The following is a 26,485-nucleotide window of genomic DNA, read 5'->3' on the forward strand; positions in this document are numbered from 1 at the left end:
TTGATTTAATATCGCTGTATAATCCCCTCAAATTTCCCCTCTTTCCTCTTGAGTGATTGAATGGTGACATAAAATCTCCCCACATGATGCTTGTCCCTTATATTGGCAAATATTTAGTTTGTGCCCCATTTTCTCCTCAGTTCTGAAATACTGATATCGAATGCTCGAAAATCTTCCTGCTTTTCTCTCCAGGTGTGTGACAGAGCTCAGGGCTCTTATCGTACTGAGCGTGTCCCTGTTCTGCCAGGTGCTGCAGAGACCCCAACTGAGATCTGGGCCCTTTTCTGCCAGGCGCTGAAGAGACCTGAGGTGAGATTAGATCCCGCTGTTGTGCCAGGTAAAACTGAGGCCTGGACCGAAATCACGGCTTCCCTGGTGCCAGGCAGCGCACGACTGTAACCCAAACCACTGCCTCCATTGTTCTGGGCACTTCGGAGACCTCGACTGAGATCTGTGTCCCCGTTGGGCCTGGTATTGCACTGACCCTAACAAAGATCACACCCCACCACTGTACTGTGCACTGCACAGACCCTGACAGAGATCCTGCTCCCACATTTTGCCAGTTGCTGCAGGGGCCCTAAATAAAATCAGGGATCCTGTAATGCTGGGAGTTCCAGAGTCCTCAACTGAGATCAGGCTTCCTGTTGTGCAGGGCTCTGCACAGACACTGACCAAGATCAGGGTCCCCATTGTGGCAGGTGCGGAAAAGACACCAAGGGTATCTCTACCCTGCTGTTAAATACCCCCAGCTGGCCCAGGCCAGGTGACTCAGGCTCACAGGCTCAGGCGAAGGGGCTGTTTAATTGCAGTGTAGATGTCTGGGCTCCGGCTGGAGCCAGGCTGTAGGACCCTGCGAGGTGGGAGGGTGCCAGACCTTGGGCTGCAGCCCCAGCTGGAACATGGACACCACAATTAAACAGCCCCACAGCCTGAGCTGTGTGAGCCCAAATCAGCGGGCACGGGCCAGCCGCTGGTGTCTGACTGCAGTGTGGACATGCCCACAGGGACAGAGAGGCCTTGACACTAAAAGCTCAAAGGCTAAGTAGGCCAATGGTGGGAGGCGACTCTCCATTTTACAGATGGGGAAACTGAAGCTCAGAGAGCTGAAGTAATTTGCTCAAGTTTGCATGGAGAATTTGGGGCAAAGCTGGGAATTGAACCCAGATTGTTTCAGTTCTTGCCTCTCCCCTTAACCCCAAGCCCAGCGTGTGTGTGTACAGCGTTGTTTTGGTCTGTGTTTGCCTTGCATTGGCTTCCAAGGGAGACTGTGGAATTTCCTTCACTGGAGGTTTTTAAGACCAGGTTAGAGATACACCAGTCTGGGAATGTCTAGGGATACTTGGTCCTGACTCGTCACAGGGGGCTGGAGTAGACGCCCTCTCAAGATCCCTTCCAGGCCTACACTGAAATAATTCTCTTTTGTGCTGTGCCCTGTTCTACGCTGAGCTGTTTTGCACGGTGCCTTTTGGAACTGTGATCGCACCATATTGTGTAGCAGTTTTATGGTGCATTGTTTTGCCTCAGCATGTTTGGTGTCTGTGTTATGTTGGTTTGAATTGAGCTATTTTGCATTGTGTACTTTTGTCCTAAGGTGTGTTAGTTTGCATTGTGTTGCTTTCTTCTCCTTAGTATTGTGTCATTTTATGCTGTGCAATGTATTTTTTTGTTTTGTTGTTGTTTTTTGAATGGCCTGACATCATGTTGTCGTGCGCTTTCTCTGTATGTTGTTTTATACGTATATATTGCATGGCATCCATGAAATGTAGGACTAGATAGGACCTCAAGATGTCATCAAGTCCAGCTCTCTCTGCTGAGGCAGGACCAGGTATCTGTAGATTATCTCTGACAGAGCTTTGTCCTACCTGTTCTTAAAAACTTCCAGGGACAGAGACTCCCCAGCCCCCCTTGTAAGACTATTCCAGAGCTGACCTGCCTTAGCTCTGGGGAAACCCACACAGAGTTTAGTGGTGAGCAGCTCTGGAGAGAGAGGAGACCCCAGTGAGTGGCAGCTGGGTAAAGAGACTGAAGTTGTGAGGAGAAACATTGATGTGTCCAAGGTCACCCAGGCTGTCTGTGACCGAGCTAGAAATAGGTTCTAGTGCCACCGTACTGCTGTTTCTGAAGGTCTCTGCCACCCTGGTGTTTTAGGCACTGGTGCAAACCCTTAGTACAGACAGAAATTACACTAGTGCACTCTGATTGGTACTGGTGCACCATGTCCCTGTTTGAAGGCTTGTAGGGGATAGGGGAGGGGGAGCAGTGACCTCACAGAGGCCTGGGGCTGGCTGAACAGTGCAGCTGGGAAGGGAGGGGCAGCAGTGAGTGCTGGAGGTATGAGCCAGGAGCACAGCCCCACAGGGCTGGACACTGACTTCTCCTGACCCATGACCCACACACCCAGCTGTGTGCAGGGACTGCAGCTGAGCTGCCTGCCAAGACAACCTGTGCATCCATGGGCAAACCACCTCTTTCTGCAGCCTAATACAGTGGGGTCTGGGGACCTTTCCAAGCCGCGGGTGACGGGGCTCTGGCGTTAACGGGGTCTGTTCCTGGCTCTGTCCCTGACCTGCTTGGTGACCTGGGGGAAGTCCCAGCCCCTCTCTGTTTTCCTCCTCCCCATTGTCTACTTGGATTGTGATCTCTTTGGGGCAAGGACTGTCCCTCTCTGTCTGTGCAGTGCCCAGCAGAATGGGGCTGCTGATCTCAGTCAGGTTCTCTGCCATGTGCTGCACGATGGGGCCCTGATCTCCATCAGTGTCTGTGCAACACAAAGCACAGCTTATAGACTCACAGACTTTAAGGGCAGAAGGTAGAGGTATATTTCAGATGAGATCTCATCAGTGCCTTGTATAACAGTACTAACCCTTTCATGTGTCTGCTGGAAATACCTCACCTGATGTATCCTAGGACTGCATTAACCTATTTCACGGCCGCATCGCATTGAAAGCTCATAATTATCCTGTGATCAACCAATACAGCCAGGTCTTTCTCCTCTTCTGTCACTTCCAGTTGATAAATCCCCAGCGTATTGCAAAATTATGCACTTGGGGACTAACAACTAGAATTTGTGCACTATTAATTTTCATCCCATTTCTATTACTCCAGCTTTCAAGGACATGCAGATTTTCTTGTATGATTTTCCTGTCCTCCTCCATATTGGCAATCCCTCCCGGCTCTGTGTCCCACTCCCACTTCTTGTGCCAAGATCACTAATAAAAGTGTTGAGTAAGATTGGTCCCAAGACTGATCTGAGGAACTGCCCTAGTAACTCCCTCCAGCCTGACAACTCACCCTTCAATATGACCCCCTTGTAGACTCCCCTTTAACCAATTATTTATTGACCTTTGGGTTCTCATATTAATCCCCATCATCTCCAATTTAACGAATAGTTTCCCATGTGGAACTGTATCAAAAGCCTTACTGACGTCCAGATCAGGTTTCTCTGTCACAATCTACCTTTTGTAACACCATGTTTTATTTATTTATAGTGCTGAAGGCTGAGAGGAAGTGTTAGCAATAGGCTGAGAATGGCCATGTGGAGGTGGGGGAGGGGATGGCAGACAGTGGGGAGGCAGGAGGATGCGGCATTGGAGGTGTATGTGGGATTGTGTTTTGTAGGAGTCCATGTCTCTGCTCCCTGTGGCCGTGGCGCGTTCCGTACCAAAGCAGCATGTCAGCAGAGCAGACGCACACACCGTAGCTCTGCCTGGAACACACAGCGTTCACTGCCAGACGGGCTGGGCGATTTTTCAGGGACCCAGCTTGATATGCCTGGCTGGGGTGGGTTCAGTTGGGCAGGGGTCTGGGGCTCTGATAGTTTGCGATGTTCCTTTTTGCATAGTCAGTTTTTTCCATTTATTGTTTTACCCCCACCTATGCCAGATGCCGCTCCCTTCTTAACTTGCTTTGGTTATTTCACTTCCAGTTTTTAAATGGGATGTAAGAATTGCAAAGCTGAATGAAAGATAAACAAACAGAACCATTTGAATGTTGGCCCAGAGCTGGTAGAACGGTACCTAGTGACGGTCGGCTGTAATGACCGGGTTCCCTACAGCATTTTCTGGTGGGGCGGATAAAGCAACGTCAAAGAGCCAGATGCACGTTTTAGGGCGAAAGGGCTCGTCAGGTGTTTGCTGTCTAAGGAACATGTCACCGGCCAAGGCCTGCAGTCTGTCAGGAGAGGTGCGCTGGGGTGTATTTAGGAATCTGAAAATAAAAGGTGAAGACGGCTGGTTCACAATATCCAATGAAATCTTGCAAACAATTATACAAATGGACCCTACTGCTGTTAAAACAACATGGTATTAATACTGATTCAAAACTGACATTAAAATTAGGAGAGAAACGCATGAGAAATGAACTGACACCTACTTACCATTTCTTACTGCCTAAAATTTTGACACTCCCTCACAGCATCTTTTTTTCAAAGCGATGCACAGCACACAGTCAAGTTAATGAATGAAAGCACACCCATTATTGACTGCTTTGTGCTGCATGAGCATCTGATTAAGCACCTAATTACAACTGTACCACTGTAAGTGGAAATGTATCAACCCAACTTAGCTCCAAGGTGTTTAGATGTGAATGAAAAGTTTCTAAATTAAATACATACACTGAAATGCCTCTACCCAGTCCTGTTGACTTCTTCTCTGAAACCCCCCAGGAGTTCTGGCCTCTTGGTCAACTCAGCTCCCAGACCCCCATCAGCTGTGCCCTCTCCCAACCTAACCCATTTCTACTGCAATTCTTCACCCTCCTCATCCAGGCAGGGGGCTGGCGCTGCAGCCCCTAAGGTACCTGCGTTAATCACTGTGTCTCATACTAGGGCTATTTAGATTTCAGGGAACGATTCAGAATTACTGACTCTGGGAGGTGGGAGAGAGGAGAGGCTGAGAGAGCGTTTGCTCTTACGGCCACATTCAACTCTGGTAGCCTCCGTGTTACCTCACCCTCCACCCTCCCCCATGTGTCTCTGCTCATGTCAGTGTCACCTGATCATAATGCCACTGGCTTCAGCAGAGCTCCCAGACAGGAGCTACATCACGATGGGGTTACGGTATCGAGAGTGAAATACATCACAGGGAGGGTGTAATTATCCTGAAGTGAAACATTCCAGTCTAGGAAGTGAAAGAATTCAAGTACTTTATTTACACTGTATATTTTGCCTGTGACATTGACAATTTCTCTTTGAACAGTTATATGATTTGGCTTTTGGAATCTCAACAGTTACTGTTATTAAATAATTGTTGTCTGACGACCCCCATAACTTCCCACAGCTCTGAACATTGAAATTGTAAACATTGAAAAAAGGGCTTAAAAATAAAGATCGCTATCTATTGAAATTAAAAGAAAGAAATAGACACAATGAATTTTGTCAAACCCACTTAACAGCAATTGCAATATGCTAGGGAATGGAAATTCACAACTAAGGCACCAACCTTAATTCTGCCCTTTAGTGACACCAGGCAATTGCCGTAGGGCTACGAATTAGGCATTTTAGTGTATATCGTTCCAGCTTACAAATCGGTATGATCTAAAGACACATGAGATCTTTTCCTCAGGATATCACCGTCACTGGGTTGTTTCTCTTAGTGGTAATTCCCAGAAGTGAACAGATTAATAACATTATCAGTTATGAAGTGGCCATTTCAGATTACTGGGGAGTGTCTGTTATTTTGCACTAGAGGCCAGGTCCTTGGAGAGACGGAACCTTGGTTTTATTTTAACTTCTCCATGCTCAGCAGCTCCTGGAATTTGGTTCAAAGTATTTACATGTTTCCCTGCCCTGTTCTTAAAAGTGCTGCTTTAGAAAGTGGGGAAGGGCAGGAACTGACTGCAGGATCAGTAGCTGAGCCCCTTAGATATTTATAGCTCATCAGAAGGAGCACAGGGTTTGGTGGGTGTCTGGGGATTTAATAATAAACACACAAATATGTTTGTTCTTAGTGAATTTTCATCTTCTAATTCCCATAACCTGCTAATTATCCCTGGCTGCCCCCGGCAGTCTGGGGAGAGAGAACTAGTAAACTCCTGTGGCCAGTGTGGAACCGAAGGCACAAGGATCTTTCAGTGGCTGGCTCAAAGTCACCCAGAGTGAATTTCACTTCACTGGATAAAGCCCTAGTTGCTGAGCTCTGGAGAGGGGTGGGGAGGTGAATTCCATCCCCCATTCTTGAGCATGGACTCCCCTCCAATTCTCACCCTGATCTCAGACACTACCCCAACCTTCCCCTGCAGTGATGGACCCACTTGATGCTGCCAGAGCCATCTGCCATGGGACCTGGAGAGGACAGAGGCCCAGCTCCAGAACTGCTCCCCCTGCCCACAGCTCCAGAACTGCTACCCATGCCCACAGCCCCCAGGCTCTGCTGGAGTTGCCCTATATCTTCCTTACGATTAACCCAGGCCAAGCAGCTGGGGATCTCTTCCTTTTGCCTAGAAACTTTGCCCCCCAGAGTCCAAGCAGCATACAGATAATCAGTTCCTTCTTCTACAAGGGTTCGCCAGGGCTCGACCCTCCGGGGCGGTGGGGAACCACACCGGCTCACTACCCACAGTTGATCCCGGGGAATTAGTCCGGCCATGGGGGTCTCCCTCGGTAGCCCTTGCTGTAACCGGCAGAAACCTGGTCAGCCCGGCCCCGGCTCAGGGCGGGGCAACAAACACTGAGTCAGGGGCTCAGGCCCTCAGGCAGGGCTGAGCAGTAACAATAGGTCCCAGCCTCTTCAGGCCAGGGAGAGGGTGAGTCTTCCACCCAGGAGTTGGGTGGCAGGGGGGACGCAGGCCCTCCCACTCCACTGCATCCCAGCCCGGGGCACTAGCAGCAGCAGAAGACCCAGTGCGTAGTCAGTGGGGATCCTGGCCGCAACACACCGACATAGGCTCTGGTAGTGCTGCAGCCAGACTGGGATCGGATGCCCCCGGGCTATTTCCACACTCCCCCTCAGGCCCAAACTGGGTCTTGGTGTTGGCCTTTGGGGGATCCAGGAGCATGGGTTCTTCAGGGCAGGGGTTGATCGGCAGGCCTGGCAACTCCTCCGGATAGCGGGCGCAGGGCCGGTCTGGGCGTCTGCCTTGGGGGTTTCCCAGTCACGGGCTCCACTAGGGACGTCTGTTCTCTCCGGTGGCTGGGCTCCTACTGAGCGCTGAGGGCCGGCCTTTATAGTTCTGGGTCGCCGCCTGACTCTCTGAGGGGCGGGCTCAGCACTCCCTAGCTCCGCCCACTCCGGCCTCCAGATGGGCTCTTCCCCCTCTGGGGCGGCGGGGAGCCACACTGCCTCACTACATTTCTGTGTGGGGTTTTTTATCCCCTTCCTGCCATGTGATCTGAGCTGTCAACTCAGCTAATGGGAAGTCAAGAGCACAACAACAGTCTTGTGTCTTCTTTAACATCCTGTAATGGTCCATCTGGTGTGGATGGCCCTTTCCTGCCAGGCAGGATGTAATGGATTCTGTTGCCAATCAGCACTTCACATAGGTAAAGTCTCTCTCCTCTGGTGATTTACAGAGCCACAGAGGCTCACAATACAACTAGTCCGATATTATCCCAGGCAGCAACTCACAAGCGTTCAATGAAGTCTAAACACTAAACACATTCTTATAATCCTAATACCTGTTTTAACAATACTAACACAGGTGAGTCAGACTGATTCCAGCTACGTGTTTGTTCATATTCAATTAAGACATGGGGGCTTGTGCAAGAGCTAACACCTCATCTGCCAGTGTCACAGGCAGGCTGGGCAGGGATGGTGTCTCTAGCCTCTGTTTGCCAGAAGCTGGGAATGGGTGACGGGGGATGGATCACTTGATGATTCCCTGTTCTGTTCTTTCCCTCTGAAGCACCTGGCATTGGCCACTGAGCTAGATGGGCCATTAGTCTGAGGCAGTGGGCAGCTCTACTCATTTGGACTCACTGGGGAGCCACAGAAAGAAACAAGATGTGCTGAGGCAAGAAGGCCCCGTCTCAGAGCCCCCGGGGTCACGCTTCCCAAAAGCTAAAACTAGGCCCAGCCCATGAAGGGGGCACTGCCAGGAGAGACTGGATAAAGGCTGGAGCATCAAACAACTTGGTTAACCTGAGAGAGCTGCCTTGGGGACAGTGACAGGGAGAATCCCCAGAGTGACTCCTTTGATTCTGCTCGTCTCTGGCCTCTGATTGATAGAATCATAGAACTGGAAGGGGCCTCGAGAGGTCATCTAGTCCAGTCCCCTGCCCTCAAGGCAGGACTCAGTATTATCTAGACCAGGGGTCTCAAACTCAAATGACCCCGAGGGCCGCATGAGGACTAGTGCATTGGCCCGAGGGCCGCATCACTGACACGCCCCCTTGCTGCCCCTGGCCCCACCCCCAATCCACCCCTTCCACGAGGCCCCACCCCTGCCCTGTCTCTTCTCCACCTCCTCCCCTAAGCGTGCGATTCCCCGCTCCTCCCCCCTCCCTCCTGGAAAGTGCTAAGCGCCACCAACAGCTGTTTGGTGGCTTGGCGGTGGGAGCCTCCGCTTTTCTCTTGGGGGCCCCTGCGGAGCCCGGGGCAAATTGCCCCCTTTCCCCCCCCCTCTGGGCGGCCCTGCCCCGCCGCGGGTCTTTGGGGCACTTAGGCGGCGGGTCCCGGAACGGAAGGGGCCCCCCACCGCCGAAGACCGGGCTGCGCTTCGGCGGCGGCGGGTCCCTCTTTTCCCCACCCCGGCGGGTCCCGCTTCCCTTCCCCCAGCCCGGCCCCGGCGGGTCTGGCTTCCCTTCCCCCGCCCGGCCCGGCCCGGCGGTCTCGCCTTCCCACCCCAGCCCGGCCCGGCCCGCCCGGCGGGTCTCGCTTCCTCCCGCCCGGCCCGGCGGGTCTCGGGTCCCTTCACCCCCCCGTCCCGGCCCGGCCCCGGCGGGTCTCGCTTCCCTCCCCAGCCCGCCCCGGCGGGTCTCGCTTCCTCCCCACCCCCGGCCCGGCCCGGCGGGTCTCGCTCCTTTCCCCACGGCCCGGCCCGGCCCCGGCCCGGCCCCGGCGGCTCCCGCTTCCCACCCAGGCCCCGGCGGCTCCCGCTTCCCCCCCCCCTTACCCGAGCGCGTCTCCGGCGAGGCCTGAGCTTCATCCCGCTCAGAGCCGCGGGGGGAGGGGGCGGGGCTGTGAGCACGCCGAGCGCAGCGCTCAGCCCAGAGCTCCCAGCCCCGCCCCCTCCCCACGTGGCTCGGATCGGGGCGGGGCTCAGGCGCTCGGACGGAGACTCGGCGCTCTATGCACCGAGGCTCCAGGAGAGGGGCGGAGGCGGGAGCCTCCGCTTTTCTCTTGGGGGCCCCTGCGGAGCCCGGGGCCCGGGGCAAATTGCCCCCTTTGCCCCCCCCTCTGGGCGGCCCTGGGGAGCTCCACGGGACGCAGGGAAGAGCTCCGCGGGCCGCATGTTTGAGACCCCTGATCTAGACCATCCCTGACAGGTGTTTGTCTAACCTGCTCTTAAAAATCCCCAATGATGGAGATTCCAGAACCTCCCTAGGCAATTTATTCCAGTACTTAACAACTCTGACAGGAAGGGTTTTTTTTCCTAATCTCCATCCTAAACCGCCCTTGCTGCAATTTAAGCCCATTGCTTCTTATCCTATCCTCAGAGGTTAAAAATGAACAATTTTTCCTCCCGCATCTTTGTAACAACCTTTTATGTACTTGAAAACTCTGATCATGTCCCTTCTCAGCCTTCTCTTCTCCAGACTAAACAAACACAGTGTTTTCAATCTTCCCTCATAGGTCATGTTTTCTAGATCTTTGATCTTTTTTTTTTTGCTCTTCTCTGGACTTTCTGCAATTTGTCCACATCTTTCCTGAAATGTGGCACCTGTAACTGTACACACTACTCCAGTTGTGGCCTAATTAGTTCGAAGTAGAGCAGAAGAATGAGTTCTCGTGTCTTGCTCACAGTACTCCTGCTAATATATCCCAGAATGTTTTCTTTTTTTGCAACAGCGTTACACTGTTGACTCATATTTAGCTTGTGATCCACTATGACACCCAGATCCCTTTCTGCAGCACTCCTTCCTAGGCAGTCATTTCCCATTTTGTATGTGTGCAACTGATTGTTCCTTCCTAAGTGGAGTACTTTGCATTTGTCCTTATTGAATTTCGTCCTATTTACTTCAGACCATTTCTCCAGGTTGTCCAGATCATTTTGAATTTTAATCCTATCCTCCAAAGCACTTGCAACCCCTCCCATTTTGGTATCATCCGCAAACTTGATAAGTGTAACACAGAGACTCTGCTACTGGGAGGGTTTCAGAGGGTGTCAGAGGGTCACGCCCTGGTAAGAGGGGGCTAGACCTGTACTGGAATAAGGTCACTTTGTGCTTCAGAGTGTGGCAGAACCTAGAATGTCCATTAGCAGGGAAAAATCCTGGAGGGAATCGGCTTGTGGAATGGACAAAAGCCCCGTCTGAATTCTCTCACATTGCCCTTCTCGCCCTGACAGGCTACAAAATAACGTCCACGATTGTCAGATTATCCCATCCTCCCAGGGGGAAGGAAATGGCTGCAATGGAGCTGGCTCAGGTAAGAGATTCTCAGGGAGCTGGTGGTGGGCTCTGCTTGGAGGGAGAGGAGCAGTAAAGGCATAGGAAGGTGGTAGCTGCTACAGGTGGTGGGAGGCAGGAAATAACAGGATGTTACAAACCCGCTGAGACTTGTGTACTCTAGGGTGTGATGGGTTGTCACCCTGGGGTGCAGTCTGGGGAGGTTCTGGGAACCGTTGTGCCCTCTAACCCTGAAGCTGGGCTGGCCCTTCTCACACTGCTTTGCTGGAGATTCAGCCAGCCTCTCCAGGCCCTGTTATCACCCAACACGACAGCAGGTGGCGCCATACACCCAACTAAGCTACCTGTGTGCTTTACCTAGGCCACTCAAGGACAGATAGACGACAACAGCCAATTTCCCAGCTCCCCAACCTTGCACACTTGCTGTAGTATAAATTCAGAATTGTATCATCTTATAGTGCACCAGGATCTCTATAATGTCAGCTCATTAATATAATTTGCCTTCCCCTTGATACGGGAAAGATGTGCACAGCGAGCTTGTGCTAACCCAGCTGAGATTTTCCCCAGACACTTCACTCAAAATACTTAACACTGGTTAAGATAAAGCATAAAACGAGTTTATTAACTGCAGAAAGATAAAGTGATTTTTGTTAGAAGAATAGAGGAGCAGGTTGACCCGGAAGCGGATACGAGTACAGCCTTCTTTATTGCGATGCTTGTTCCCCTCGACCCAATTGTCGAGTAAACACTGGATTAGTTACATCACACTCCTTTTATCTAACTTAGTATGTACACGCCTACATCCATTACAACACCCCCAAAGCCCTTATTAAGTAATAGAAACACCCATACTGTTAGTATACCCACCCCTATCTGTTAGTCACAGGATTACGCATGTTATACAGACATTTTTACCTTGAAAATACAGTACTTTGTATTAATGTGTTGCTACAAATTTCCTTAATCAGCAGTTCTCAGGGGAGGGAGGAAGAGGCCATAAGCCAGGGCTTGTTTATGTAGCTGGGAAAGGAGGGAGGGGGAAGGTAACATTTCTTTTACCTTCTTTCACACAAAGGACATTCATTCCAACAACTACATTTCTCATGCAGCTGCATCCTTAGCAATTCTTACAAGCAACAGGGAAAGGAAAAATATGGCAACTTATTTATTAAGCAAAGAATTCCTGCCTGCTTATGCCTTTGTCCCCTAATCCCATGTCTGCTCATTAGCAGTTCCCAGCTCTTTTACTGAACCATAACATGTCCCAACAATTCTAAGTGTTAGCAAACAGATCAAAGCAGATTACTTAGCAAATAACCAAAACCTCAAACTAAGCCTAACATACTAGATGGATAGAATCTGAATTAGCAATATCTCACCCTGACTGATGGTACAAGCAGTCCCCCAAGTTTCCATACACAAGCTAGAAATCCCTTTACCCTGGGAGCAGTACTTGCCCCACTTCAGTCTTTCTTCCTCAGGTGTTTCCAGGAGTTCTCTTGTGTGGAGAATGAGGCCAAGAGATGACATCACACCCCACCTTATGTAGCTTTTCCATATGGCGGGAACCCTTTGTTCCAAACTCAGTTCCCAGTCCAGTTTGTGGAAAAATACAGGTACTAAAATGGAGTTTAGTGTCATGTGATCTGGTCACAGGCCCTGCTGCGTCATAGTATCCATGACTAATAGGCTGACTGAAACATTCACAGAAAGGCTAAGCTCTTCCACGGTCCATTGTCTTTGTTGATGAGCCATCAGCACTGTCTGGCTTCTTCATTGTTGTACCTGAAAGGCTCATTGTGGGTGTTACCCAGAGTAAGCACCTTTGAAATAAAGATACATAGTTGTAGAGGAGTCAGACTCACCCCTGCGGCGCCTCCTACTGGTGACTTCCGGGAATTAGCTCAATTTCCAGCCCGGAGCGCCCTCTGCAGGTCAGTGATCCGCCTGTCCTCTGGCCGCGAGTCCCTCCCTGGACCCCAGTGCCTCTGGTAACTGGATCGCCCCCTCCCAGGGGAACCCCCACCCCACTATCCCCACTTTGCCTCAGTATTGGCTACTGCCCAGTCTCCATCCAGCCCCTGTTCACTGGGGCAGACTGCAGTATCAATGTTGGGATATTGAAAGTCTTTTTCCCAAGTGTCTGGCTCGAGAGTCTTGCCCACATGCTCGGGGTTCAGCTGATCGCCATATTTGGAGTCGGGAAGGAATTTTCCTCCAGGGTAGATTGGCAGTGGCCCTGGAGGTTTTTCGCCTTCCTCCGCAGCATGGGGCAGGGGTCGCTTGCTGGAGGATTCTCTGTTACTTGAAGTCTTTAAATCAGGATTTGGGGACTTCAACATCTGAGTCAAGGGAGAGAATTATTTCAGGAGTGGGTGGGTCAGCTTTTGTGGCCTGCATCTTGCGGGAGGTCAGACTAGATGATCATAATGGTCCCTTCTGATCTTAAGTTCTATGATTTTATGTATCAGCCACTCATCATAGGCAAAGGGGTTTGGACCTGCTGCCTTTGCCTACCCATGGGCTGCCACTTGCCACCCCCAGGACCTCTTGGCCTAATGCTAGGCCGCAGCCTGGGGCTTTCCAGGCAGGAGCTCCCCAGCTCCTCTGCCTTTCCCCAGCCCTGCTCCACTCCAAGTCCCTTGTCTAGCTCCATGCAGCCAGGTCCTTCTCCCTCTACAGCCAGAGAGAGACTGACTGGGCTCCTGGCTCACTGTCTCTTATAGGGGCCAGCTGGGCCTGATTGGGACCTGGCCACAGCTGAGCCTGCTTCCCCCAATCAGCCCAGGCTTCTTGCCCCAGCCCCAGCCCTCTCCTGGGCTGTTTTAAGCCCTGCAGGGCAGGAGCAGGGGACCACCCTGAGACAATAGTCAATATTCATAACTTCAGAGATAAACGTGCTCTGCGCACACAAATAGGACAATCCTATTCAGCAAATCATAACGTTTCCAGTGACACTGCACATGACACCTCTTGCACATAAAGAACAGGAGGACTTGTGGCACCTTAGAGACTAACAAATTTATTTGAGTATAAGCTTTCGTGGGCTACAGCCCACTTCTTCGGATGCATAGAACAGAACATATATTGAGGAGATAGATATATATATATATCTATACAGAGAGCATGAAAAGGTGGGAGTTGTCTTACCAACTCTGAGAGGCCAATTAAGTAAGAGAAAAAAACTTGTGAAGTGATAATCAAGATAGCCCAGTACAGACTCTGAAACCTTGTAATCTTGCACATAATGCATCATAATTATGACCTAATCCTATTATAATTGTACTGTTGCCGGCACAGAGGGCCCGAGGGGGTAACAGCGGGGTTCGTTGCCCGGTGTGCTTCGCGCCAATGAACACACCAGGGTGGAGAAGCAGACAAAGTTTATTTGAGATCTCAAAGCGGTGCAAGGAGACTGGCACGTCTCAAATCAAGCACCCAGATACAAGCCGCTTTCCCTTCTTATACTCAAGTCGTTTGCTTCAGCTTAGTTTCCCCCTCCCTTTCTTCCCCCCTCCCCCGTTTCCTTCCTCCCCCCTGTAGCAGCTACAGTAAGCAACCTTGGCCACTGCAAGGGTAGCTTGTTAGCAAATTTTCCCAGACCTGTTATCTTGTCCGTCACAGAGGCATGTAGGCTTCCCTTATCACTACCGCTTCAGACTGCCTTGAGCTGTTAGCTGACTGTTACACATTTTGTTTTGCAGCTACTTAGGTTGGTTAAAGTTCATCATGGAGGAGCCTTGGTTCACTTAGGCCTAGAGCAGGGGGGCTTCATCGACACTCGTGGTCTTCCACCCCCTCCCCCCCAAGTTATCTAGAGTTATGCCTAGTGACACCATCATGTGTGTGTGTGTGTGAATGTGTGTGTGTATAGGTATTAGGTATAATGTGTATGTATAAGGATTAAAATATTAGTTATTGGTCATAAATCAATTATCATAATAAATGTGGCATCTTTGTCTTGCCCCCTGAAAAGATCCCGTGTAGTTTTGTCTGTACAACAAAACAGCACCCACTGTGTACAGGTGTTTGATCCTGCTCAAGTAGTCCCCATTGTATAACACTAGCGTTCAGAGGTTCCTATTGCACACAGTTCCTGGGGTAAGCTTTATGTCTTTGTGCATTCCTTCAATAAGCCACTAACATTGTCTGGCCTCCTCCAACAGAGCACCTTTGAAATACAGAGACATGGTTAATATTTCTAGCCTCAGGTACAAACTTTACATGCATACAGGTTGGATTAACACAGTCAATAGGTCGTAAGTTTTGCAATGATACCTCACATCAGCCATCTTGCATAAAGTATATATTAGCTATGTCATATCCAGATCATAAGCATATTTTCATAAAGACTGTAGAGTATAATGTATGTTTGCTGATCTGCAAATAGGAAAGGAGCATGCACCTTTGGGTGCAAACGCTCATGACAATAGTGCAGAGCCATGCAAGCTCCATGGTTCTGTGTGAGATGGCAGACAGTGAGGAGGGCCAGGCAGATTTGTGGGTTTAGAAAAAAACGGTGTAAACATTATGTATACTGTGGAAGCCAGTAAATAATTAACAAGGATTTGAAGAGATCTTAATGAATGTTAGTTAGCAAGAGTCAGGCCATACTGTAACCTTAATGACGTAAGACTTGTAGGAGCAAAGATAGTGCGAGGCGACAGGACAGGAACTGTGTACAAAGTTATTATGACCTTGCAATCACTAACCAAAATGCAGGCTTGCTTTTCTTAGGATTGAGACAAATAAGATAAGCCTTTTTGCTGTGTATAAACAAAATGTAGTTGTTGCTTTTTACTGTCTGTATTATTGCTAGAAATTGTCTGTAAAAGGTATAAAGGCTTGCTGTGATTGTTTACCAGTTGAGAGACCTGTCCAGGACCCTGTGTCCTATGGCACTCTCTCCCTCCATGGTAATTACTGGAGAAATAATAAAGTATTTGATTTTGCTGCATCCAAACAAAAAGTGAGAACTGAGTTTTTCTTCGACAATACGTTTATGTAGGGGTCACATATAACATTAGTGGCTAGTTAACAATGCGTTCTAAGAAGTTGGATCCCATGGCCACAACCACCCCTGACTGAGCTGTTTGGTACCCAGCAGACACTGCCAAACCAAAGCGTCCCAAAATGCAGTGGGTGGACAGTGGGAGATCTATTCATGGTGCACCTCACTCTGAATCTGTACAAGTGGTTCTGGTGAGTACCCTGACGGCTGAGGAAGGAGTCCAGGAGGCATGCGCACCAGTGACATAGTAACCGTAAAACCAACAAGGAGTCCGGTGGCACCTTAAAGACTAACAGATAAGGTGCCACCGGACTCCTTGTTGTTTTTGTGGATACAGACTAACACGGCTACCTCCTAATACATGGCATAGTAACCATAGTGACTCTGTGCTGACATAACTTGAGTTAACCCACCCTTAAAGTGTAGATATGGCCTTAGGTATATGAAATGTTTGGGAGAGGTAACAGGAACAGTCTGAGGGTAGACAAAGATTCATTCAGGTGTTTCGGCTCAAGGCATTGGAACTGGCCTTACTGCACCCTCCAGGCTCAGGAACAAAGAGGCACAAAAAAGATCTCATTTATTTATTACAATGTCTTGACTCGAGGGTGTATAACTCGTGATTTTAGAATTCTTGTGGTTGTCAAGGTATCTTGGGGTTGTAGATGTGTTTCATTATATTTTGAAAGGCAAAACTGTGAATGGGTTGAACAAAGAATTAGATCAGTCCCTCAGGATAAGTAGACTGGCTATTAGCCAAGATCATCAGGGATGCAGGCCCATGCTCTGCATGTCCCTAGACCGTCCTCTGATTGCCAGATGCTGGGAGTGGGCAATGGGATGGTTCACTGAGTCATTGCCTGGTCTGATCATTCCCTTAGAGGCACCTGGCATTGGCCACTGCCACAAGACAGGATACTAGATTAGGCGGATTATTGGTCTGACCCATGTTGGCAGTTCTAATTTTCTGCAAAAATTACAATAGATTTTTTTTCCAGGGAGAAAGACATTATAGGCGATAGTATCCTGTCTTTATTGAATATTTGAGAATCAAGCTGTACACAACGGCATGTGGAAAAACACTAAGGGCTAGACTGAGGCAAAATAACAGTTGCAAAAATGGAATCCCCAGTGGTGGATTGACTCAAAACAAAGTTTTGACACTAGGCCAGAAATTCTGTCAGCTCTAAAATGAGAAGAAAAAATTTAATTTAAAAATCCAGGCAATTCAGGTTATCCCAGCAGCAGATAAAACAACTTCGGAAACTGCTTGGAGACTCTATGCGTTCAGATACAGTGAGAAGGGATTCTTTGTTTCTGAGGGGACCTGTGTAAAATGTTTTACTGAATTAAGTCTCAGGGATTATCTACACTGGCAAGTTAAAGCGCTCAAACTTGCTGGCTCAGGGGTGTGAAAAATCACACACACACACACACACACACTCACACCCCTGAGCACAGCAAGTTTCAGCGCTTTAAAGCGCTAGCGTGGACAGGGTCGGCTCCCAGTGCTCAGAGCGCATCCCCTCGTGGAGGTGGATTTCCAGGCGCACCGGCACCCACCGCAGCGCTCTGAACTGTGTAGTGCAGACTGAGCCTCCGTAGGTTGGATCAGACAGAGGGGAGCTGCACTGCCTAGGCAGGGGGATGCCTGTGTCTGTAAGAACCAGCCCTGGGAAGCCCCTGCCGAGCGGTGCTGTCTGTGGGAGGGGAAATTAAAATAAAAAAAGCTGCCTGGTTCGCCCCCTGCCCGGGGGGTCCCCGAGCTCTGCGCGGCCGGAGCGGGGCTGCCCGGGGCAGGGCCGGGGCGACGGAGCCCGGGAGTGGCTGGGCCGGGAGCTGCAGGAGGGGCCGGAGCGCAGCTCGGCTGCAGAGCTCGGAGCCCAGGCTGGGCCCGGGGGCGGATCTGGGGTGTCAGAGCCGGGCGGGGGCTGGGGATGGGGGCTGTGGGGAGCTGGGAGTGCACTGGGGTCAGGGCTGGGGGAGCGGCTGGGGCTGGGGGAGCTGGGAGCTTGAGGTGCACTGTGGGCTGGGAGGAGCTGGGACTTTGGGGTGCGCTGGGGGAGCGGCTGGGGATGGGGCTGTGGGGGAGCTGGGACTTTGGGGCACACTGGGGGGGTCAGGGCTGGGGGGGAGCGGCTGGGGGGGAGCTAGGAGTTTGGGGTGCACTGTGGGTCAGGGCTGGGGGGGAGCAGTTGGGGATGGCGGCTGTGGGGCTGCTGGGAGCTGGGAGTTTGGGGTGCACTGGGGGGGTCAGGGCTGGGGGATGTTTTGGGGGCTCCATGTTCAGATCTGGCCCTGCGGGAGCTTTGGGGGCTGGTGCTGGGGAAAGTGGGGGACTGTCTGAAGTTGGCTGCTTGGGATGTGGGTGAGGCCCCGGGGAGCTGGGGGTTGGGCTGCACCCCTGTCCCTGCAGCCTGGGGCCCTGCGTTTCCTCTGGAAAAGCTGCTCCCTGTTTCACCAGCTCCTCTCAGTCTGAGTCCCAGGGACCCTGCACAGGCGTCTGCAGGGCAGGACGGGCCCTGAAATCTGGCAGCTGGGAGGTTTGCAGCAGTTTCTAACCCTCCCTCCCCTGCTTCTTCCAGGAGGCCCCACAAAAGCATCTGGCCCCTCTGGGAAAAGAGAGAGAAGCAGCCAAAGCCGAGGAGGAGCGGCAGAGCGAGGAGCTGCTGGTAGGTGCCCAGAGCCCCCCGCCACTTAGGTTTGCCGGGCATAAGAATGACCTGGTGAGTGCAGGGCCCACCCTGCCCACCTCAGCCAGGGACCCATCCCCGCTGGAGCCCAGGGAGCCTGCAGGGGCAGACACGGGGGTAACATGATGCCCTTAGGATGCAGGAGGCTGCTGGGCAGGAGAGGGTCAGTCTGTTAGCCCAGAGCCCCTGCCCACGGGCTGCCTGGATGTCACAGTGACCAGGGATCCTTTCTAGCTCCTGGGGGGATGGGGAGGAAGGAGATGAAATGTGGGCTGCAGAGATGGAGGATTTGGCTCAGTGCACGTTGATGAGGTTTTGGGGAGAAGTGTCCCTCCTGTAGGTGATGTACAGCTCACCCCGGTCCTGATCCCTCCTCCCTTCCCGGGATAAATGAACTTCCCATCCCCCACCGCAAGAGATCTTGTGTTCTGGTAAATAACTCTGCCACCCGCCCCCAGGTGCATTTATGATTTTCTCCTGTTATGGAGCAGATAAATTTCAATGTTGATAAATGCAAAATAGTGCACATTGGAAAAGATAATATCAAATGCACATAAAATGATGAGGTCTAAATTAGCTGTTAGCACTCAAGAAAGAGATTTTGGAGTCACTGTGGATAGTTCTCTGGGAACATCCACTCAGTCTGCAGCAGCAGTCAAAAAAGCAAACAGAATGTGGGGAATCATTAGGAAAGGGATAGACAGTAAAACAGAAAATATCCTATTGCCTCTATATAAATCCATGGTATGTCCACATCTTGAATACTGTGTGCAGATCTGGTCGCCCCATCTCAAAAAAGATATATTGGAATTGGAAAAGGTTCAGGGAAGGTCAGCAAAGATGATGAAGGATATGGAACAGCTTCCGCATGAGGCGAGATTAATAAGACTGAGGCTATGGCTACACTCCGCAGCCTGAGACTGTTCATCTTGGAGAAGAGACGACTACGTGGGGATATGGTAGAGGTCTATAAAATCATGACTTGTGTGGCGAAAGTAAATAAGGAAGTGTTATTTCCTCCTCATAACACAAGAACTAGGGGTCATCCAATGAAATGAATAGGCAGCAGGTTTAAAACAAACAAAAGGAAGTATTTCTTCACACTACAGACAGTCAACCTGTGGAACCCCTTGCCAGGGGATGTTGTGAAGGCCAAGACACTATGGCCTGGTCTACACTAGGACTTTAAGTCGAATTTAGCAGCGTTAATTCGAACTAACCGGTCAACCGTCCACACCAGGAAGCCATTTAATTCGAACTAGAGGGCTCTTTAGTTCGAATTTGGTACTCCACCCCGACAGGTGGAGTAGCGCTAAATTTGACATGGCTAGCTCGAATTAGGCTAGGTGTGGATGCTAATCGAACTTAGTAGCTCCGGGAGCTATCCCACACTGCACCACTCTGTTGATGCTCTGGACAGCAGTCCGAGCTTCGATGCTCTGACCAGCCACACAGGAAACGACCCGGGAAAATTTGAATTCCTTTTCCTTTCTGGACAGTTAGAATCTCATTTTGTGGTTGGACATCGGGGCAAGCTCAGCAGCACCGGCAGCAATGCAGAGCTCTCCAGCAGAGGAGTCCGGGCAATCCAAGAATAGAAAGAGGGACCCGGCATAAACTGACCGGGAAGTCATGGATCTGATCGCTGTGTGGGGCGAGGAGTCTGTGCTTTCGGAGCTGTGCTCCAAAGCACGGAATGCAAAGACCTACGAGAAGGTCTCCAAAGCCATGATACAGAGAGAGGATACAGCCGGGATGCAACGCAGTTCCGCGTGAAAATCAAGGACCCCAGACAAGGCTACAAAAAAATCAAAGCGGCAAACGGATGCTACGGAGCCTGCCACCAGTGGCCCAGAGTGACCATGGACTCTGATGATGGGACAGTGTCGACGGACAGTTCCTCGACAATGTTCACGGACGGGGAAGATGAGGAAGGGTTTGTGGAGGACGAGGCAGGTGACAGCGCTTACAACGCTGGTTTCCCGGAGAGCCAGGATCTCTTCATCACCGTCACGGAGATCCCCTACCAACCCTCCCCGGCCATGAACCCGGATCCTGAACCAGGGGAAGGAGCAGTCGGTAAGTGCTTTAACCATGTTAACTTTTATTATTAATGTAACAGGAATCTTAAGTGTGTGAAAAGGAGGTCTCTCTATATATGGGGATAGAACAGAAATCCTCCAGGGAGATCTCCACGAAGCTCTCCTGGGGTTACTCGAAAAGCATCAGCAGGAGGTTCCTGGGGAGAGCTGCCTTATTGGGTGCTCCGTGGTAGCACACGTTTCCGCGCGAGGCTTTCATTAATTACTCATGGAGCACTGCCTCCCCGAGCACGGCTGCATCGGGCCCTGGTTCGTGCTAGCTTTCACGCAGCATGCGCTCTCTATCTCCTTCAGTGACCGTCCTCAGGGTGATCTCGCTCGGAGACTCCTGCATCTATTTAGGGTAATTACTGTAATTTTACGCCTGGTCCAAAGTATGTTTAAAAAATCTCCAGACAGACGGCATAGCACAGACTCAGCACGCAGCTGCGTGACGAGCATAACGGAAAGGCAAAGAATATCATGGACGCTCATGGAGGGAGGGGGGAATGAGGACGCAAGGTATCCCACAGTTCCTGCTGTCTCCGCTAAGCATTTGCATTCTTGGCTGAGCTCCAAATGCTTCTAGGGTCTAACACAGTGTCCACGGTGGCTCAGGGCATAGCTCGGCAATTAACGCACCACCCCCCCACCCCCAGAAGTGAAAGGGGAAACGGTCCTGTGTTGACTCTGTTACATGTCACCGTATCCGTAATGAATGCTGCAGATACATGCGATGCTGCAGCACTGAACAACGACATCCTCACTCCCACCACGCCATGGGTGGCTGACGGTGCAGTACGACTGATATCCATCGTCATCCTCAGCCCATTGGCACATGGGGCAGTGCAAAAGGACTGGTAACCATGCGTACTAGCATCGGTCAGGTCGATCAAGGGCGCCTGGCCCTAATTTTTCCTGGTAGATGGTGCAGTATGGCTGGTAACCGTCTTCATCATAGCAACAGGGGGCTGAGCTTCATCAGCCCCCACCCTTCATGTGTAAAGAAAAGATTCAATTGCCCCTGGACTAGCAGCAGGATGATGGTCTCCTTCATCCACAGTAATTAATGTCCTGCCTGGACTATCATTGCAGCTGGAGGCTTCCTTCCACTCAGTTCTCACAAACAAGTCCCTGTGTCTTATTCCTGCACTCTTTATGACTTCATCACACAAGTGGTGGGACAATGGTATGGTAGCCCAGGAAGGCTGCGGGAAGGCCGGAATGAGCAGGTGGGGTTGTTTCTGGACCACCCACTGTGAATAGCATTCAGCTCAAAATTTATGTATTATCGGACACAGAGCAGCTGTGCTCTCTGGTTCTATGATACAGAGGTTCTCTAGTACACTTGCCCATATTCTAGGAAGGACTGATTCTATTTTTAGATACTAAAAAGGAGGGATTGACTCAGGGAGTCATTCCCAATTTTGCCTTTTGCGCCCCTGGCTGATCGGCCAGAGGCACTTATGACAGCACCACATGGTGCAGTGCAAAAGGACAGGTAACCATGAGCATCTTATTACCATCTTTTTACCAATTCATGGTATGGTAGACGGTGCAGTATGCCTGGTAACCATCCTTGCTGTCATGCAAAAGCAAAAGCATGCTGCTGTGTAGCGCTGCTGGCCCGCCTCTGTCAGCGGCATCTAGTACACATACGGTGACATACACAAAAGGCAAAACAGGGTCCATGGTTGCGACGCTATGGCATGTGCAAGGGCAATTCCGGGAAAAGGGGCTCGATAAGATTGTCTGCCGTTGCTTTCCTGGAGGAAGGATTGAATCGCGACATTTACCCAGAATTCATCGCGAAAATGATTTGTGCCCCACCAGGCACAGGGGTCTGAACACAGAATTCACAGAGACAGCCTAGACTCAGTTATTTGTTCGCAAAAATGTATCTTTGCAAGGAATTCACTCGCTGTTTCCCATCTCACAGCTTCCACTGTCTCCAGACCTGTCACAGCATCCCCCTCGCAGAGGCTGGCAAAGATTAGGCGGAGAAAGAAAAAGACAAGGGACAAGATAGTCGATGAACGTATGGGCTGCTACCTAGCCAAGGCGGACCAGCAGAGCCAGTGGAGGGAGACCGTCTCTCAGTACCAGCGCTCACACAGCGAACGGGAGGAGAGGTGGCGTGAGGAAGACAAGCAGGCGACTCAAACGCTGCTTGGACTAGTGAGGGAGCAAACGGACACGCTCCGGCGCCTTGTGGATGTTCTGCAGGACCGCAGGAGGACAGAGCCCCCCTGCAGTGTATCTTCAACCGCCCTCCCCCGCCACAAAGTCACATACCCCCCTCACCCAAAATAACCAGGAGGAGGGGCGCCCGGGGCCGTCAATACTGTCAGTGCACCCCAGCAGAGTGCTCAAGTACCCAAAAGCTCTCATACCCTACATTTTCAGAAGTCCTTCCCTTCCTGACTCACACAAGTGCCAATCCCAGTCCCATCACCTAACTGTCTACTTAAGTAATAAAAATACTTTGCTGTTAATTAATGTTTCCGATTTTTTTTTTCAAAGAAGACTGTGTTTGAATAGGGGGCAGGGGAAAGGGGGTTGTTAATTGCATAGGACAGGCACCTTTCCCACGGTACAGACACGGGGGAAGGATCAGCAGCGGGTCACGCACACAGTGCAGTCAGTAGGCACCATGGTCGGTATGGGAGGTGGTTTCCAGGTTCTGAGTGGGCGGTGGGGATGTGACTTTGTAGCGGGGGAGGGCGGTTACAGATCTTATACAGCGGTCCTTGTCCTGGACCGCAGAGTCACGCAGCAGAGGAATCTGTATCCGTCTTCCTCCGCCACAAGGTCACATATCCCCCCGCACACAGAATTCGAAAAAGAGGAATGGCAGGCTCCGTTGAAAGACGCATTCCGGCACTGCGGACCGCTGTAGGAGCAGGAGCCTGTCATTTCTTGAGTTTAGAGGCGGTCTTTACATCAGCGCACACCCTACCCAACACAGTCTGCGTCCCAGTGTCAAGCCTTTAACGAAAAGTCATGAATAAAGAAACCTCTCTTAAGTAACAGTGTGACATGTATTTTATTTTTACACGTGTGTTGGAAGTGGGGGAAACGGGGTGAACGGGGATGTAACCGAAGAGGAGAGTCAACAGTAACTGGGTAAAGAAACAGGGGCACGTTCAGCTTCTCTGTAGAAAAACTGACCAGCCACAGGTCACGCTGCTCGCTGATCGCTGGGATTAGAAGAGTTCCTTGTCGCTGTCCCAGGCGCCTGTATAGGGCTTCATGAGCAAGTGCATTAGCGGGCAGGCTGGGTCCCCGAGGATGACTATAGGCGTCTGCACATCCCCAACAGTTATTTCGTGGTCCGGGAAGAAACTACCTTCCTGCAGGCGTATGCGCAGCCCACAGTTCCTGAGAACACACGCATGACGAACCTTGCCCGGCCACCCGACATTCATGTTGGTAAAACGTCCCCTATGGTCCCCCAGTGCTTGCAGCACCATTGAAAAGTAGCCCAATTGCTCAGCAGCTGACTGTGGAAGAGGTGGACGATAAAGTGCGAGGAGAAGAAAACGGCGATGATCGCAGCGGGCTCCATGCTTGCAGTGATGTGGCGTCCACGCTATCACTGACCAGAACAGTGCACAAAGAGATTGCCCGCAGGCGCTTTAAGGGAGGGAGGGAGGGATGGCGTGATTGACAGTTCAATGACGACAGTTACCCAAAACCACCCTCGACACATTTCTCCCCCCAGCAGGCATTGCGAGCTCTACCCAGCATTCCAATGGGCAGCGGGGACTGCGGGAACTGTGGGATAGCTTCCCACAGTGCACCGCTTCGAAAGTCGATGACGGCCCTGTTAATGTGGACTCAGAAATTCGAATTAGTGTCTTTACTGTGGATACACAAATTCGACTTCATAAGGTCGAATCCACAAATTCGACTTAAGTAGATTTGAAATAGTCTTGTAGTGTAGACAAGGCCTAACAGGGTTCTAAAAAGAACTAGAGAAGTGCATGGAGGACAGGTCCATCAGTGGCTATTAGCCAGGATGAGCGGGATGGTGTCTCTAGCCTCTGTTTGCCAGAAGCTGGGAATGGGCGACAGGGGATGGGTCACTTGTTGATTCTCTGTTCTGTTCATTCCCTCTGGGGCACCTGGCATTGGCCTCTGTCAGAAGACAGGATACCGGGCTAGATGGGCCTTTGGTCTGATCCAGTCTGGCTGTTCTTATGTTCTATGTTCCCCTGTTACTGAGCCGCCTTCTCCCTGTTGCAGAAACAGACGGCAGCCGAGAGGCAGAAGATCGTCTGGGAGTGGCAGGAGCTGCGAGGGTTTCTGGAGGAGCAGGAGCAGCGGCTGCTGTCCCGGCTGGAGGAGCTAGAGAGAGCCATTGTCCAGAGAAGGGATGAGGGTGTCTGCAGCCTGTCCTGGCAGATGTCCCTGCTCAGCGAGAGGGGAGGAGAGAAGGGGCAGCAGCCGCTGAGCGAACCCCTGCAGGTCAGGCTGTCATTGCAATGATCATACGCAGCATTTCTCTAGGCGCTTCTGAGCCCTGGACCCCAAAGCACTTTAGAGAGTGGGGTCAGGGGCATTATCCCTCTGGGAGAAATGGGGAAAGTGAGGCAGAGGGAGGGGCAGAGCCCTGCCCAAGGTCACCCAGTGAGTCTGGCAGCGGCGCCAGGGATGGGCCCTGGGAGCCCTGGATGCTGCAGCCCCAAGACCTTCTCTCCTGGAAATGTCTCTCTGCATTTGCACTTGGAGGGTGAAATCCCCTCCCCCACCATGCTGAGGTCCCGAGCCAGGCCCAAGGCCCCTGTCACTGCAGGTTAATGGGTTTAGTGGGGCCAGGGGCCTTCTGGGTCTCTCAGCAATGGGGGGAATTTGATTCTCAATGCAGAGAAATATCTTCTGCCTGTAAAGTGCCTGGGGAGAAGATTTCCACAGTGGGACCTGCCCGCAGGGTTTGCTGGGACTGGTAGGGGGGCAGCAGCTCTGGGAATGTAAACCTGAAATTCCCCTACTGCCCGAGCCCTCAGTGGTGACCCCTGCAGAGCAGGAGGCCTCCCCGCCCAGGGACACTCCCCCTGACGGCCTCCTCTTTCTCTCCTTTGTAGGGTGCTGGGCGCACTGGGGGCAGGTAAGTTCTGGGCTGCATTTCGCTCCCCCTCATGGGCCGCTAGGTTTGATAACTGCACTGAATAGGAAGCTTCCCCCTGCCCTGGGAGCGGGTGATTCTGTCTCCCCTAGTGGCTGACTCGGGCAGGAGACGAGCCGGTTACTGTCTGGTCGCTCATGAGGTCACAGCAGGGCTGCTAGACCCAGGGCCGATGGGACAGACCAGGCCTGTCTCCTGGACTGACGTGGCCGCGTCACATACTCAGAGGGCGCAGAATCTCAACTTTCGCCTTTGTTAAAGTGAGTTGCCGGCCCTCAGCACCTCCCCAGTGTAAACGGAGACAGTGTTGCCTTGCTGGAGCTGCCAGCAGCCTGAAGCCGTAGCTCTGAGAGCGTGAACTCTCCTGTCCCCTGTTAATGTCAGCGGGGTGTCAACTGAAATGGCAGCACTTTGATGTGAACATTAAACGTTCCCTGGCTGATCACTCGAGCAGGTGGAACGGGGAGGGGGCGGGAGTGAAGCCTTTGTGGGGTGGGAATAGGGGGTTGCCGTAGGGAGGGAAGAACAGAGGAGAGACACAAGGACAAGGAAGCGAGAGAGAAATGGAGAAAGGAGGGTGGGAAAGGCAGGGAAACACAGGGAAGAACCAGCAGGCCCCTACAGGGGTGTCCAGGAGGGGGCTGTTTTCCTCCTGAGTGACACGGAACGTGACAGGCAAAGAACTAAAATTTTATTTCCCATGCGAAGGGCAGATTCCCCCCTTGTTCTTCCTACGTGGGTGTCCCATGGAGAGCAGTGGGTGTTCTGCTGTGAATGGAGCAGGGCACAGAGTCCTAACCTGATGCCCTGGCCACTGGCCATAACGGACAGGGCAGTGTGGCCCTCTCTGCCAAAGGAGCTGGATGCCCCAGGGTTACTGCTTCAGCTGAAGGGTTGGGGGGTTTTGGCATTAACGGGCCCACGTTCATTCCCTGCTGGAGCCCTGGGCTCTGTCTGTGGCCACTGTCAGCATGTAGGACCTGCCCACTCTTTGGTCTGTGTCTCCTCCCTTTCCACATAATCCCCGTGCTGGTGTCCCTTGTTTCTGCAGTAACCCAGCGTAGGGGG

General features: G+C 51.6%; 1 long non-coding RNA gene across 1 annotated transcript; it reads left to right on the forward strand.

Moving 5' to 3' along the window:
• The first annotated feature begins 268 nt into the window (after nt 1–268).
• Nucleotides 269–14,372, forward strand: LOC120384241. Its single transcript, XR_005588703.1, has 3 exons — nt 269–309; nt 10,444–10,523; nt 14,209–14,372. It is a non-coding gene; the product is annotated as an uncharacterized LOC120384241 (long non-coding RNA).
• The last annotated feature ends 12,113 nt before the right edge of the window (nt 14,373–26,485 follow it).

Source organism: Mauremys reevesii, linkage group 16 (genome assembly GCF_016161935.1).
Source record: "Mauremys reevesii isolate NIE-2019 linkage group 16, ASM1616193v1, whole genome shotgun sequence".
NCBI lineage: Eukaryota > Metazoa > Chordata > Testudines > Geoemydidae > Mauremys > Mauremys reevesii.